The sequence below is a fragment of the Marmota flaviventris genome, chromosome 7 (assembly GCF_047511675.1).
Source record: "Marmota flaviventris isolate mMarFla1 chromosome 7, mMarFla1.hap1, whole genome shotgun sequence".
Taxonomy (NCBI): Eukaryota; Metazoa; Chordata; class Mammalia; order Rodentia; family Sciuridae; genus Marmota; species Marmota flaviventris.
Window position 1 is genome coordinate 95,779,318 of NC_092504.1, and position 15,946 is coordinate 95,795,263.

Genomic DNA, 15,946 nt, shown 5'->3' on the forward strand with positions numbered 1-15,946 from the left:
TCAACTGATGTTCAGTATCAAAGAAGACAATTCAAAGATGTTAGTACTTTTGCCCTGCATTGTCCAGAAAACACTCCTTTAAAACTAGATCTCTCTTAGTTTGGATATAGATGGTCAGTTTCAAGTATCTGTCCTATTCTGTTATTTAGAAAGAGAGTTTTTCCCACATACTATTTATTTAGTTTATTTTTTATTAATTTTTTATTTATATATGACAGCAGAATGCATTACAATTCATATTCACATATAGAGCACAAATTTTTCATATCTCTGATAGTATACAAAATATATTCACACCATCTCTCAGCTCCCACCCCTCTGCCCTATCTAGAGTTTGTCTGTTCCTCCCATGCTCCCTATCCCTATCCCACTATGAATCAGCATTTGAATGAATCATCAGTTTGGCATTTGGTTTTTTGGGATTGCCTGACTTCACTTAGCATTATCTTCTCTAACTCCATCTATTTACCTGCAAATGCCATGATTTTATTCTCCTTTATTGTTGAGTAATATTTTAATGATAAAGTTGTCATGCATGACTGGAGAACCCAGCTGTATGTCTAACTCCTGATCCTGTGAGTGCCAACTCCTCCTTTCTTGTTTGACTGACAGTGCGAGTGAAATATCCCATGGTATGTGACAATGTGCTTGTTATAGGGGTCCCACTGCTGCTTCATGTAATTCTTCAAGTAATATATATCAACACGGAAATGACTTCCCAAATGGTTTTAAAAATATGATAAGTAATTATGATGACTTAAAGTATTTTCAGAATTCACTCATAATCTAGACCCCTAAATTTAAATATAGGATATTTTATATTTGTAAGAAAAAAGGAGAAAAATCCAATAAGACACATCTCATAAGAAAATAAAAACAAATTAAGGATTATTTGGATGTCTCCTTTTGGTTGGATAGCTTCTATTTTAAAATGTGTTTTGACAGTGTTAAGAGCACAGTCTAGGAGAGAAAGCATGTGTGAGCTTTCAGTCTTCAATAGTGACTAGGACATGTATTTTTGTCCAAGGGAAGTGTGTTTTGTTCATAAAGTAGTTGTTTAAAAGTAACTGGGGCCGATGCTGTTCTATATTATTTTTGTACAATCCATATGTTCTGGAGTTGCATATGTTATTATGTACTATGATGTGTCCACTCTGGTGATAGGCAATCACCCTTAGCACTTGACATTTGGGAACTAGGAAATTCCTTACATTTCTATCCATGTACTTATTGCTGATGGTTGGGTTTGATTTTTTTAATGTGGTTTTCATTAAAGCAAGCTGCTTGACATAATTTTTTATATTATTGTTTTTTAGTAAAATGATCATGAGACTTAAATTCCAGTTTGAAAATGTATATATTTTTTTCATCTGTGAAGGGAAGCAGACAAGAATGCCTTTTAATTCTCAAAATGTGTTTTTTCTTTGAAACAAACTTTTAAGCAATGTGACCTAGAATACATCATATCTGATAGAACTGCAAATCTTCAATAGTTACATAAGATATCCTTTTACTAAAACAAGTTATATGAACAGACTGATTTAGTTCTATAACATATAAGAGCTACAGAGGCTGCTGTGTATTTCATGTAATTTTATGTGAAATTTCCTTGAAAATTGCACTGTGATGTCCGGTTTTTTATGGTCTTCAGATAATTTTCTATCACAACACTTCAGATTTCATAGAATGTAAAATTGAGATCAATGTTTGCTAACTCTCACAACTAATGGAAAATGTATGTGAAACTTGGAATCTGTAGAAGCAAGTCATCATATAAGAGGAATTTGGAAAGCTGTCTCTTAACAAATTGTACCATGAATGAATTTTACTTGGAATTGCTCAATTCTTCTTGATGTTATTATTTTTTTCAAGTTTTTTATTTGTTCTTCTAGATGTACATGGCAGTACAGTGTATTTTGATATATTGTACACATATGGAGTATAACTTATTCTCGTTAGGATCCTATTCTTACAGCTTTATATGATGTAAAGTTCACTGGTACTATATTCATATATAAACATAGGAAAGTTATGTCCGATTCATTCTACTGTCTTTCCTTGATGTTATTTTTGATCATCAGAAATTTCCTGGTCAATGGAATTTCTGTTACAAGACTGATGTAGAGTGATTTAAAACAGAATACTTGGACTTCTCATGGTTTAGTCCAAGGAGGACAATCTGTTTCATACCTGCCATAATTTAATATGAATTATTCTGTATGTGAGTGACTGTGTATGTGAGTTATTAACAGAGATTGTATAAGAGAGCCATTGGTCAACAGATGCTATCCTTAGGCAAAATGGGAATTTGGAAAAATAACCAAAATATTTCATTGTCACGTAATAGGTAAAAAGAATAATTAAACTAGAAAAAAGGGGCTTCCATAATTCTGATTGTATCCAGATAAGTATATTCTACTTTGAACATCATAAAAACTAGTTATTTTAAATTCAAACCTATTGATCTCCAGCTGAAAAGCTTCAGTAATTATGTTAAATAAAACAAGTGTCAATAACATATATTTGTTAGATTATATTTTAGTTTGTTTATAAAGAAATAGATTAAAATAGAAGTTGAAATGTTTCTGTGAGAAAGGAATATGTTAATTTCACATCTCTCACTTGACTATCATTTTCACTGTTAATTAAAGGAAACAAGGCAAAAAGAAAAAAAACAACAAACAAACTAAAGTACCAAAATCCCCAAACATGCTGTTATGAAATTGTAAAAAACAAAACATCAGGCTGGGCATGGCGGTGCAAGCCTGTAATCCCAGCAGTTTGGGAGGCTGAAGTAGGAGGATTGCAAGATCAAGGGCAGCCTCAGCAAATCAGCGAGGCCTGAAGCAAGTTAGTAAGACCCTGTCTCAAACAAAACAAAACAAATCAAAAAGGAGTGGGGATGTGGCTCAGTGTTTAAGTGCCCCTGGATTCAATCCCCAGTACTGAATAATCAGGCAAAACAAAGCATTGGATACTCATAAAATTATTTTATAAATCTATTCTCTAAACCTTTCCAAGAGGATTTGAAAATATTCAAGTCTGTTGTAAACATTAGGCCATTGAATCATCTGCTTTCCTTTAGGTGTGAATATTCATATGTATTTGTAGCACAACTTTGTAACTGGAAACGAGACATACTTTTTTTCCTGAGTGTGATCATCTGTTTTATACTTAATTGAAGAAGATTTCTTCCAGTTTTCTGATTATAATGATGACATGGCATGTAAGAAACCAGAGCATGTTAATCAAACCTTGTGATTAAGTATTTAACTTCATGGAAAATGATCATTATGGATGTTCAGTAACATTCATTTGGCTACATTACATGTGAAGTTAGTTTTATTCTTAATGCTATGAAGTCATGCATTTGTATATCTTGTTAATGAAGGAAATGTGGGACTGTTGATTTTGAGTTTGACTTATTCGTTTTGCAGTTTAAAGAATACATTTAGAAAATCAGTCTGCATTGTTACATGGAATATAATTTGTTAAGCAGCCTCTCCTAAGTTGACAGTACTGAAGGCTGTAACATGTTTTGAATATTCATTTCATTGTAGGCATTGACTACTTTTAAGGTTGCTTTAATTGAAGGAAAATGGAGCTTCTGGGAATAAAGTTTTCATTTTTCACCACTGAAGGTTCAGAATAAAGTGATTTAATTTCTCTTTGGAAATAACTTGTAAGTGACCTTTGCTTATAGTCTGGTCTACTGAAAGGTAGATGAAACAGAGCATGTGTACTGAGCTTAATGGTGAGATTTTATTATCACAATCTAATTATTTTTAAAGAAGAAATTAATTCCCTTTTGTCTTTGTTTTCATGCTAGTTCTTAATTTAATTTTCAAAATCTGATTCAGAAGCTTACTTTGGGAAAATAATATTCTGGATCTTTACTTTTAGCTTAATATATATGTGCAATATTCACAGTACTGGAAAATACTTTGGGAGAGGAGAGAATATTTTATTAAAATTCTGTACATGTGTCACTCATGGTAGGCTAGTCTCTTCAATGAAAAGTAGAGGGAGGATCAGGCTATAAATTTAGTGATGTCATTAAGGAAATAAGTATGTGTTGGAAATGTCCCCCATATGTTTAATGAGTCTTACTGAGGAAATTGTACTAGTATATTAATGGAAATGTCAGTAATACTCTACTGTATGTAATTTCATTACTACATTTAGATTTTCTTTAAATAGTCTTTTGGTATCTCAAGTATTTCTATTAAGCACTAACTTGTGACTATTGTATTTGTCCTGAACTTGTTGCATTTGTAATTTTATTCTTACTGTGGAATAAAATTTATTTTCTCCTTATTCTGTGATCCCACATTTTAAACAGTTGTTTGAATATTATACTTCCTAGTTGTAATGAGGAAATAGGAAACTTTTGAATACAATACCATAAAATGTGACACATCATACTTCTGCAGTGAAGCTGAGGACCTCAGCCATATCTTTCCAAGACCATTCTCATGCTCTTGGGGCAAAGAGATGTCATGTGAACATTGACTATTCCCACAACACCTAGCTCAGTGTCTGACACAGTGGGCACTTTGAACAGTTTGTGTAAATGAATGGACACACTCAAATTTTCAACATATGTTCTCAAGAGGACTTAAGTGTTTATTTGTGTTATGAGGGTGCTTTTAGATATCCAGTAAAAATATAGGGGACACATAGAGCAGAGAGATTCTTCTATTGGTTGCTGATTGCTTGTGTCTGATACAAGACTATTTAAAAAAAAAAATTGTGTCTGCTCATTTCAGTCATCAAACCCTGTCAGTTTTCCCTTCATATCCTTTACTTCATTAAGTCTTATTCTTTTTCTCAGAGAGTAGTTTGTTTTTCAGTTATCTTCATCACTGAAATATTCTATTATTTGTGTTCCTACCTTATCAGGATGTTGAATGTACTGTACTTTCCATTGTTTCCATCATTTTTTTCCTTTGTTTTCTCTAAATGAATTGTTTCTAGAAAGGAATTTAAACTTTTAGTGATTATTATTCAGCCTTCCTAGTGTTTGTGAAAATAGAAGTTGACCTTAGTATTGAGTGCTATGGGAAAATTTGGGTGTAACAAAAAATTTTAAATCAGGGGAAAAATTCTTCCACATGGATGGCAGAATGTGCTTGTTTTTCCACATTCCAACTCCAAAAGGGAAAAAAAAATATTTGATAATATAATATAATGCATTTCCTCCCTTACCGTAGTAAATGTTAGCTGTGAAATATATGAGAGTAAAAACAAATTGCTTTTTTGTTTAACTAGGAATTGGATGAGTATATAATCCTATTCTTTGGGAAGACTGTTCTATTCATATTGAGAAGGAAAACTTGGGTATGTTCTTTATAAGTCCACTTAATAACTTCCTATTTCCTTTTCTTTCTCTTCCAACTTCTCTGCTTTTTCCTCTTTCTCTTTGTTTTTCTCTTTCCTCCCATTTTCTTTGCATCAAGTTTAATTAAGAATTCACTTATTGGTGTGCTATTCCAAGTGAGGTTCACTCTCAAGCTTCAGAAAGCAGAGAGGAGTAATGGAACCATTGTTTGTTTTTTTTTTCCCCCAAACAGACAAACCAATCTTTTATTAAGATGTAGATCCCTTTAGCATCACTCTGGGCTTGGGATTGGCCTGTGTCGGGCGTGGGTTTACCCAGTGCAGGAAGTAAAAAAGGCGCAGGGTTTGATTCCTCCAGTGATACTAGGATTTTGGTTCTGTAGTTTCTACCTTATCCCTTCGTACAACATCCATTTTATACAACTGACTGCACTTTTTTCCTGATTTTTGTTTTTGAAAATGTTCCCCTAAAATTGTAGTTTGGGGAATAACCCCCTAGGTTTTGTTAAATATTGAGATGGCTATCAGAGGTGCATACATGCATACCACACCCTTTTGTGGTTCTCATTTTGAAAATGGAATGGATCTGGAGATTATTGGAACTCTTCGCTCCTCATTCAACAAAAGAACTGAGTGATTGAGAAATGAAATGAAAGGGCAAGTTTATGTAGCCAGTGAATGGCAGATCCTTACCACAATCTTTCTTTCTACTAAATTGAGGACCAATAAATATTATACCACATTGTATTACTCACTCAGCCTGTAAATAAATTTGTTTTCGTTAGTCTAAAAATCAAATACATTTCTGAAAGTTATTTAGAATACCAATTTTATTTCATAGATTAGGTGGTTTAGTGTGCATAGTATATAGAATTAAAACCAGATGTCCTGGGTGTACATCCAAACCCTGCCACTTAATATTACAGTGAACCTATACAAGGTATTTAACCTCTTTTCCTTAATCTGTCAAATTGGAAAAATAAACACTTTATATGATTGTAGTAGAGCCAGGTTTGAAATCCAAGTATTTAAAACTCTAGATACCATAGTAAAGTGCTCAGGGATAAATGAAACCCACAGAGAATGTCTGGCCTTAGATTACCCATTACTGTAGTTGACTTCTTAAATGAATTTTAGAAAAGTTACTAAAAGGTAGCCCATGAAATTCATTTGTGATCTCAGATAGCATTCTTATATAATTTTTGGAACATTTTTATTTTTCCTCATCATTGAAGGTACATTATTAATATTTGTATATGACTTTAGCAAAGGGATTTTTTTAGTAGCCTGTCTTTCAAAATGGTTTCTCATATGACTTACCATAGATGTATGTGGTTATTTTATATTTTAAGAAGTATATTATTATAATCCATGGGACACTTTTAATGGAATTTATCACTTCTAAGAAGTGGTTTTGAAGGACTTACGCAGTTTTGTCATGCAAGACCCCAATCTGGTGATGCCTTGGTGAAGTATGATTCATTGTACTGTGATTGAAAACACTAAAGAAAATTTAGGATTCAAAAAGTATAATTCTGCTCATTTGTTATAATCACAGTTCCTTAATTCATCATTAAAATGAGAAGAAAATAGTTCATCTAATTACAGTTTTGGGGGTACCATATTACATTTTTCCTTACATGGCTACAAATTATTTTCAGATGAGAAGTCTGGTGTAGTGCTATGCAGTTTATTGATAGTGAAGTGTCTTTCCTCTGCATTAATATGTAGGTCAGCCAAAAAAATCACCCCAATAAGCAGTATAATTATTAGGTTCTTCTATTAATCATTCTTGGCACAAAGGTTGAAGACTAAGGATTTTTTTTTTCTCTTTAGTTTAGTCAAATAGTTGTTTAATGAAAGATGTTCTAAATTGGTTTTCATGCAGTCTCTCATCTACTGAATGCATCTTCTATTTCTCCACCTCTTTATGTTCCTTTTATTGAACTCTGGTGATACTTAGAGCATTAACCTTAAAGTGAACATTTAAAAATATTTGCTGGATGGCATTTATTTTGATTTTATATAGTAAAATACATTATACCTTCTTCTGTTGTTTTAGAATCAACAGTATATCAAGAATATGAGGTCTCTTGTAGAGTAAATTGCATTAGCTTTGTTGAATTATTGAATTTTTCATTTAAAATACTTAAATGGAATCAACAAGTTGATTTTACTTAGCCATTACTTATTTACCATTCTAATCCTTAGAAGGGGAATAAGGATTAGAACTGTAATCAAGTTCTTGTCCTCTGGCATACATAATTTAATTTTTCCCCTCTTATAGTTTACCTTTCTCCAGCAAAGGAAAGAAAATGCTTGCACTGTAACAAGTTGAAACATTATACTTTGCTTAATAATTAACTGGTTGGTTAATAGGTAGAAAAGAAAATAGAGACAACTTTTTTTATTCCTTTTCTAGTATTATAAATGATGAATTTGGAAGAAATCAACATAATGCATATTGATTAAAATATTCTGTGTACTTTTTGACAGCCTTGTTCTGTTACATATAAGTATTTCTTAGCAAGAGAGGTTTATTTACATTCTCTTATTTTGCTTAAATACTTTTGGTTAACTGAATAATTTTGTTTCAATTATATGGTGATTTGTATGTATTTAAATAAATTTGACATAAATTTCTCTTCTTGGCTTGAAATAACATTACATTTGATAGATGTAATAATATATTGCATACTATTATGTTATGAATTATAAATATCATTATTATAAATAATCACGTTTGGTAAAATGACTTTCCCTAGTGCACACTCAATCCAGTGAATATATACAGGACAAAATACAAAGAAAGGACAGAAGAGTTGTATTAGGAAAGTGTCCACAATTATACTGTTGGACCATGAGAATGAAAATTCTCGATTATTCCTACTAGGGGGAATAGATTGTGTGCTTTTAACATTTGTCTCTTGCATGCTGGTTAAAGAACTATTTTAATGTAAATGAAAATGAGAGAAATTACTGTGAAGAAAGTTAATATGGTAGATTGTAGGCACATGACTGATTAGTGTGTCAGTGATTTTTGGATTTCTCTTCAGTCAGAGATTATCGAAATGAGACTTTTTCATAACAAAATTTGGATCTTTGCTTTTGATCACTGCTCATTTCAATGAGATTTCCCAGGTGATTTTGGTAGCTAGTCATATCAATAAACCTATATGAGTTACTTCAAAATGCATCAACCTGAGAAAGGAAACTGTCACAGTACCCTGCTATGGGAAGAGTTACACTCTACAGTTTTGAGATTTTAATTTTGCTTACCAAATATGTAGGAGCAGATCTTCTTCCCTGGAGGCACATTATCAGTAACTGAAGACCAATGTGTCCTACTGTATGAGAGGTGGTCACCTCTCAATGCTGGCCTATAATAATTCTTGATATTTTTCCTGGTAAGTCCCAACACAGAAAGCTGTCAAATTTTTCTACTTTTGCTCTCATTTCACTCATCATATAACAGTAAACATTGATTGAACTCTTGGTCCTTGTTTGGCATTATTTTAAGTTTTTGATCATCCTCCCAGATGTCACAAGACACATAACCCATTCAAATCCCTAAGAAAACTTGCCCCAAATAAAACCATTTAACCTCATTTAACATAGATATTCTGAAGCTCATTTCCCCTTGAAAACTGTTTTTTCTTTTCTTTTCTTTTTTTTTTTTTTAGTGATAAAACATGTATTTATCCTAGCACTATAGTTGGGAGAAGCTTCTGTATGCATAAAATCTGATGTTCTTCGAAGGCCTGCTCATCATCGGGCTTCTTTGTGAGTTGCCCCTTTGAGCCTTCCACTAAGGTCATATTATACTGATAGTCAGAATTTTCATATTTGAAAATGAGGACAAATAAATTTTTGATTAGATAGCCATCATGGGGCCATCCCTAATCCCAACTGGCAGATAAGTTCTTTCCTGTTAAGCCAGTTAGATGGTATAATTATTTACATAATATGCAGGGTTTTGAGTAATAAATATGCCAAGTATAATGAGGGTTTTCAAGGATATTACAAAATATAGGCATTCTGAACAAAGGAAATCTTGTGGGAATTCACTGGAGTACAATAGCAATAAATGTGTGTTTGTGTGTGTGTGTGCACTTAACAAATGTGAGTACTTACCTCACACTAAGTACTGTACTAAGTGCTTATGCAAGTATGATCTCATGTAATCCTTTCAACAGTTTTTTTGAGGTAAATATTTTATTGTGTTCATTTTACAGGTAAGGGAACTAGTTTCATAAGGATTTTCTCAAGGACCCTGAGCTATTAAAGTGAATGTGATGATAGGCAATTTTCTAATTTAGAACTAATAACCACTATACTTTACTACATTTAGAGCTCAGATCCTGCTCCATGTTGCTGGAAATTGTCAACAGTAGGTTGGCCAGAAAGCTTTTTAAGGAGTAAAGGTAGGGGAGGAGCACTTTACAAAATTCCAAGCCTGTCTGAGAGGTAGCAGCTAGCATTGATGGAAAAATTTTGGATTTTGGGTGTGACCCAAGCTCAGTGGAAATACTTTGCAGGATTCTTTTCCTTCTAGATTTACCCATCCGAAGCCAAATTAAAACAAAAAAGCTTCTACCTTTGCAAGCTGAATACTGAACTAGTTGGTCATTGAAATATTTTGGTTTCTTTAAAAAATGAAAGAGATTAAATAATAAAATAAAGGAGCCAAATAAGATGTTCAAGGAGCAAAGTGTTCATGCAGGATAAATAATATCACATTTAGAAAATTGTGTTGAGATGTGAATCATACATGATAACTAATTAGACAAATGAGTTTGAAAGGCTGCTATGTTCATCATACTAGTTAAAAAATGGTGAATTCACAAGGAAAGGGAATCTGGAGAATTAAGTACTTTTGGCTTTGCCCCTCATTATCTTTGTTCCTTGGATGAGTCAGCTCTGATCCACAGAGGTAGTATAGCAAGGGGTAAAAGCACAAAGCAGCAACCAGGAGCCCTGCTGTTAGCCCTGGCTTTCTCTAATTATTTGCTTTATGAACTTGATATAGTCATTTTAGTTTTTTTGTCCCTGATGTCTAGCATATAGAAAATAGAATAGTATATCCATATCATAGTCTTGGGAAGGTTCAGTAAATTAGCACATATCAAGTATTTAGAAGAGTATCAGACATGTGTTCAATTCTGTGCAAGTGCTAATGATTTGTATTTTTATTATTTTATTGCTATTACTACTCCTCTTACTCTGAAACTAAGTTTTTTTTCCTAGTAGAAAATTTGGGGGTTAAATTGAATAATCTGAAATAACATGACTTCAGAATTGAATAAATATTTTTGAATTCATCATGGAAGCCGTCTAGTGGCTTGTGGAGCGTCTTGTATGTGAGAGTATGAAAATTACTATAGTCAGTGAGTGTTTTGTGTTTTAAAGACACAGATAAACATGAAGTAAAGAAAACTGTTTGGTGACCAAAGGACATTTTATAAGCATTTGGTATTCACATGTGTGGAGGATTTAGGTAGAAAGCAGGCTTCTGCCCTTTTCAGAGATTGTGACATTTGAATAGGAGGTCATATGATGAAGGAGGTATGCAGTATATTTGTTAATAATGAGGAATGCATATGACATACTTATTTTTAATAATATTGTAGGCATTTTACAAATATTTGTCTAGTGTTTAACTTACCAATAGAAAATTGTAGCATAGAAGCAGTTAAATAACTTGATCAAGATGATGTAGATTACACAAGCATTCTGGCTTCTGAATTTGTGCTTTTATTTCCTTCACTTATCATCTCTGAAAGGTTTGAAGAAATATATGACATTTAAATCGGAGGAGTGAGTTCCTGGGAATAGGTAGACTGTAGGGTATGAGGATAAGGTGAATCAAGAATAGGTACCTGGGAATGTGGAGAAATAGTTTGGCCATTATTGGAATAACCCAGACAACAATCTACTGTGGAACTAGACTAGATGGTTACCATGGTAATGGTGAAGAAAGCATGGTGAAATGGACTTTAAGCTTCATTGGGTCATGCACTCTTGATACTCAGTTAAACTATGGAGTTTCTTCCCAGATATTTGTGTGATAAACAAAATTGCAATGAAATTGCAAAAAATATCATAAACCCATTACTTATTTGATGCTTTACCCAGCTTGCCTTTTTCCTCTTTTGTATTAATTGTTTGTTTTCAGAAAAGTCTACAATTTTCCTTTACTTGGTATTTGTTTTGTGTTCTAATGTGTTTTCTTATAGTAATTGTGTTTTAAAATATTTCACTTTTGGGCTTGGGTTGTGGCTCAGTGGCAGAGTGCTTGTCTTCCACCCTTGAGCCATGGGTTCGATCCTCAGCACCATATAAAAACAAATAAATAAAAATAAAGATATTGTGTCCAGCTACAACTATAAAAATTTTTAAAAAAAAATTTCACTTTTTTTTTTTAAGTTACCCATTCTTTGATCAGTAACTTTCAAAATATAAGCTTGGCAGGATTTTTTTTCCTGGTACTGTGGATTGAACTCAGGGGCACTCAGCCATGAAGCCACATCCCCAGCCCTATTTTGTATTTTATGTAGAGACAGGGTCTCACTGAGTTGCTTAGTGCCTCACCATTGCTGAGGCTGGCTTTGAACTCATGAAGCTACTTTCTTAGCCTCCTGAGCCGCTGGAAACTCGGGAGGTTCTTGATGACTTACTCATCTTTGTATCCAAATGTATAAATGTATATATAGAAATGCTTGTAGGGAAATTGTCCGTATTTCCATTTCTTTGTTGCATGAGTACAAAAGTGGTGGCAGACCTTGTGGTCAATGGATAGTCTCCACTGTGAGCCACAGCATTCAATGTTTATTCACAGATGCTCATTATTTGAATAGCTATATCTGGGATGGAAAAATTATTTGCATTAAAAGGAAGACATCAGTCCTGTTTCCAAATGCACCTTAAAAGTCCTCTTGTAGAGAATCAGAACTTGAGATTCTGCCTTTGCTTTCAGGACATACTTTTTCTGTCTCCTGAGCATGGAAACCCTCAGGGTAATTAGAGTCTAGTGGCATGGGAGTTCAGAAGAGTTTGGACCAGTGATTATTGTTTGTCATGTTTATCATTTGGTGTGAGCGTAATAATTGAGTCCCACTTGACTATGTGGGGAGTCACTATTGCAAATGGCTATGAGAAATTGTCTAGTAAAACTCACATGCTATTTAGGGTTGTCCGTTCGTCTCTCTCTCTCATTCTCTTTCTCTCCCTTTCTTTCTTTCTTTCTCTTTCTTTTCCTTTCTTTTCTTTTTCTCTCCTTAAATACAAAGTAACTTGACAATTTAGTGAGCTGAACGTGAATTTTTCTTCCTCAGGACATAAAAGTAATCAATTTTTTCTTATTATTTTAAAAAAAATTTAGCCCTGAGTGTTTACTACACTCCACAGTCCCCTTTATGAATGTATAAATTATCTCATAATGGTAAATATTCCACCAACGATAATGTTAATGACAGTTATTTTGGGAAAAGAAGCATATCAGAAAAGCAGTTTTGTAGGTTTGATATTTTCTTAGATTTTAGGCTTATAAGGAAAATTGATTTAAGTTAGTTTTTTTTATACTTAGATAATGGGTAGATTTTTTCTCTAATATTTAATGAATGAGTGTACCCTACTTGTCATTTTAAAAAATACACCTGATACATTGAATACTAACAAATTGAAGAATATTTTGAACTTCATAATGAATTCCCACATTTTTGGGGAATAAAGATCTTTTCCTGATTTGAGTCATATACCAAAAATAAAAGGATTGGCAAGGTATTTAAACCTTTGTTTAAGTGCCACCGGAATCAGGAAAGGAGGTATTTTGCTGAAGATGAAATTATCACATAACTAGGACAGCTCTTAAAAACAGTAAGTCATTTAAAATTCTGCATAATGATAGTGTATACCTTTCCCTTTCTTTGAAGCAGAGTGCATTGTTTAGTGAGTGATCTGTTATAAGAGATAATTGTGAAGTGTGAAATATATATCATCATGGACACTGTGGATATGCCCTGACATCCCTCAGGGAATTAGGAAATTTAGAATTCTATGCAGATGTCAATCATGCCAGGAGCTCACCTCTTTCTATTTAGGGTGCTGAGAATGGCTCTATTTGCTTCCTGTGGAATAAGGGGCATAGATTTTGTGGCAAGGCCCTATTCTGAGTGTGGAATGGCCCTGTGGTTGGTGAGGATGATGGCAGGCACAGCTCTGAATGAGTGGAGCAGCATTAAGTGTCAAGGGATTGCAACGTGAAACACAACCCAGTTTTTGGAGTAGTGCATGTTGTTACTCCATCTGATTTTATATTTGTGTGTTGATTACTTTTCAGTGAACATATCTTACATTTGTATTAGCCTTTCAATATCTCTACATTTAGTAATACTGACTTCTTAAGTGGGGATTTTAAGGCAGTGAATGATTTTAAATAACAAGGTAATTTAAAAAAATAGTAAATGTCCATTCTACCAGCTCTGAGTTCTGCACATGTAATAAAGACTAAAATTTAATTTTATTAATTTAAAAATACCACTGACAGTGATTCCTAAATGGCCCACCATCACGTCTGGAGTGTTTTAAACTTGAATAATGAAGAATTTATGGGACTGATCCTTTTTTGAGTGCTCTGAGGAACCATAACCCAAAGTCATATATCATGAGAATTTTGTTGTCCTGTTTATCATTTAATATGTGCTTAGAATGAGCAAGATAAATCTCGGTTTTAGCTATTCTTGACAGATGCATTTCACAAAAAAATTTTCCATTTGTGTCTACTAGTAAGATTTGGACTTAGTCTGATTGGTTGCAGATAACTTGTCCTGCAGGTACTTAAAAGAGGGGACAGGAGGCTTTTCTCCTCCTGGATTTCTTATAATATGATGGTTCTGAGAAAGTGAGTTTCATAAAATCTCAGATGTTTGTTTTAAGTTTAACAATAAAACTTATTTTCTATTGATGCATACTTCATAAAATGTTTATTAATAGAATTCCTATAAACTTGGAGAACATTTTGTCTAAAGGAAATATTTGAACTGTTCTTTGAAACTTAATGGGATAGTACTTTAGGAGCTTAAAATCACTGAAGCCCTGTGGTCTTGATGTATCATTATTTTTATTATTATTATTGCATTAGTTTTTGTCATAAGTAACAATAGATTTTATCTGTGATCCTACATTCATATATCGGACCAGAATCATGTAGCACATGAAAACTTTTGAAGTGACTTCTTCTCTTTTTGCAGTGTTCTGTCTAGAAGTTGCTCATTTTTTTACTGTGTCTGTCTGTGAGTCATCTTGGGAGTGGCCCTGGCTCCCATCCCACCATGTGGTATCTGTGGTCTCTTTCCTGAACAGGTACTTTAAATGACATTTAAAAAAGAAGGTTTTAGTTTCTGAGTTATTATGACAATAGGTCTCATTTTTATAATTATATACTTTTAGATCTGAAGAAAGTCAGTTTTCTATTCCCTTTTCTTAGAATACTACTTCTTCTTTCTTTCTTCTACCACGGAAACTTTTCCAAATTGTGAGCAAGTAGGAAGTTTTTATTCATTCAAAAACACATTGGTCAAATATCTACCCAATACCAGGTCACTGAGCTCAATGGAACTTGATTATTAATTGTTGTATGTAATTATTTTTGTTTTTTTGATTAGTGATTATTGATTGAGTCATTGTTTAATGTGAGGTTTAGGATTACCTGTAAATTTTCAATTGGAATTATAATTCCAACAATGTTTCCTTCATCATTTGAAAATTTTTAAATGATGTTCAAGATATGCTCTACATAGGAGTGTAAACTATTTATTAATAATGACTCTTTTAAAGGGAATGAATTGTAGTCTCTTGATGCTTTACTGTGAAATTGCCCATTTTCCATTTTTTTTTGATTAAGAAAATGAATGTTTGATTTTAAATGAGAATTGGCAATTTAATTTTAAGGCTAAATACAAAAAGTGAAAATAAAGTTTGAGAGGACCTGATTTTAGGTGATACTCATTAAAACATTCCACTTTTTAAATACAGAGAAGTGTAATATTGTGATTTGGATCCTACACATTGGGGGAAGTAGGGATTGGGATCTCTTGTATGGTGTATTATTCACATGAGCAAGTGTTCATCAAGGACCATTAAAAGCCGTTAACAAGTCTGGTCATCAGAATGAGGCAAACAGCATAAGCATTACTGAAGCCTGGAGAGGCCCACTGGGCCTCATGTTACCTGCAAACTGCTCTGGTGCCTACTGGGAGAAGGGAAGACAGAGGCAGGGCCCCAGGGAATTAAAGCAAACCTGGAGATTTCACTCCTGCCCCTTTCTCAGGGGGGTGACTCCTCTGAGGCCAAATATTTCGATCTTTGCTTTACTGTGGTGCACAGATACAAAATGCTGTATAATAGTTTTTTCTTTTTCTGTTAAATGATCACCCTTCATAGGCAAAAGCAGCAGCATGGTAACATCCCCACATTGCCACTTAGGCTTACATTATTTGATGTTATTTGGGACAGAGATTTGCCCTTTTATGAAGACCCTTTCAAAGGAGAAAGTTTATTCATTAAAAAAATGATTCATGCATCTATATGTGTTTTAATCACAGATGAT

The 15,946-nt window shown here is 33.3% G+C and overlaps 1 protein-coding gene across 1 annotated transcript in view; it reads left to right on the top strand.

Annotated features, from left to right (window-relative positions):
• Ppp3ca (protein phosphatase 3 catalytic subunit alpha) overlaps positions 1-15,946 on the top strand; it is a 307,578-nt gene that overhangs the window by 122,326 nt on the left and 169,306 nt on the right. The gene's annotated exons all lie outside the window — the stretch shown is intronic.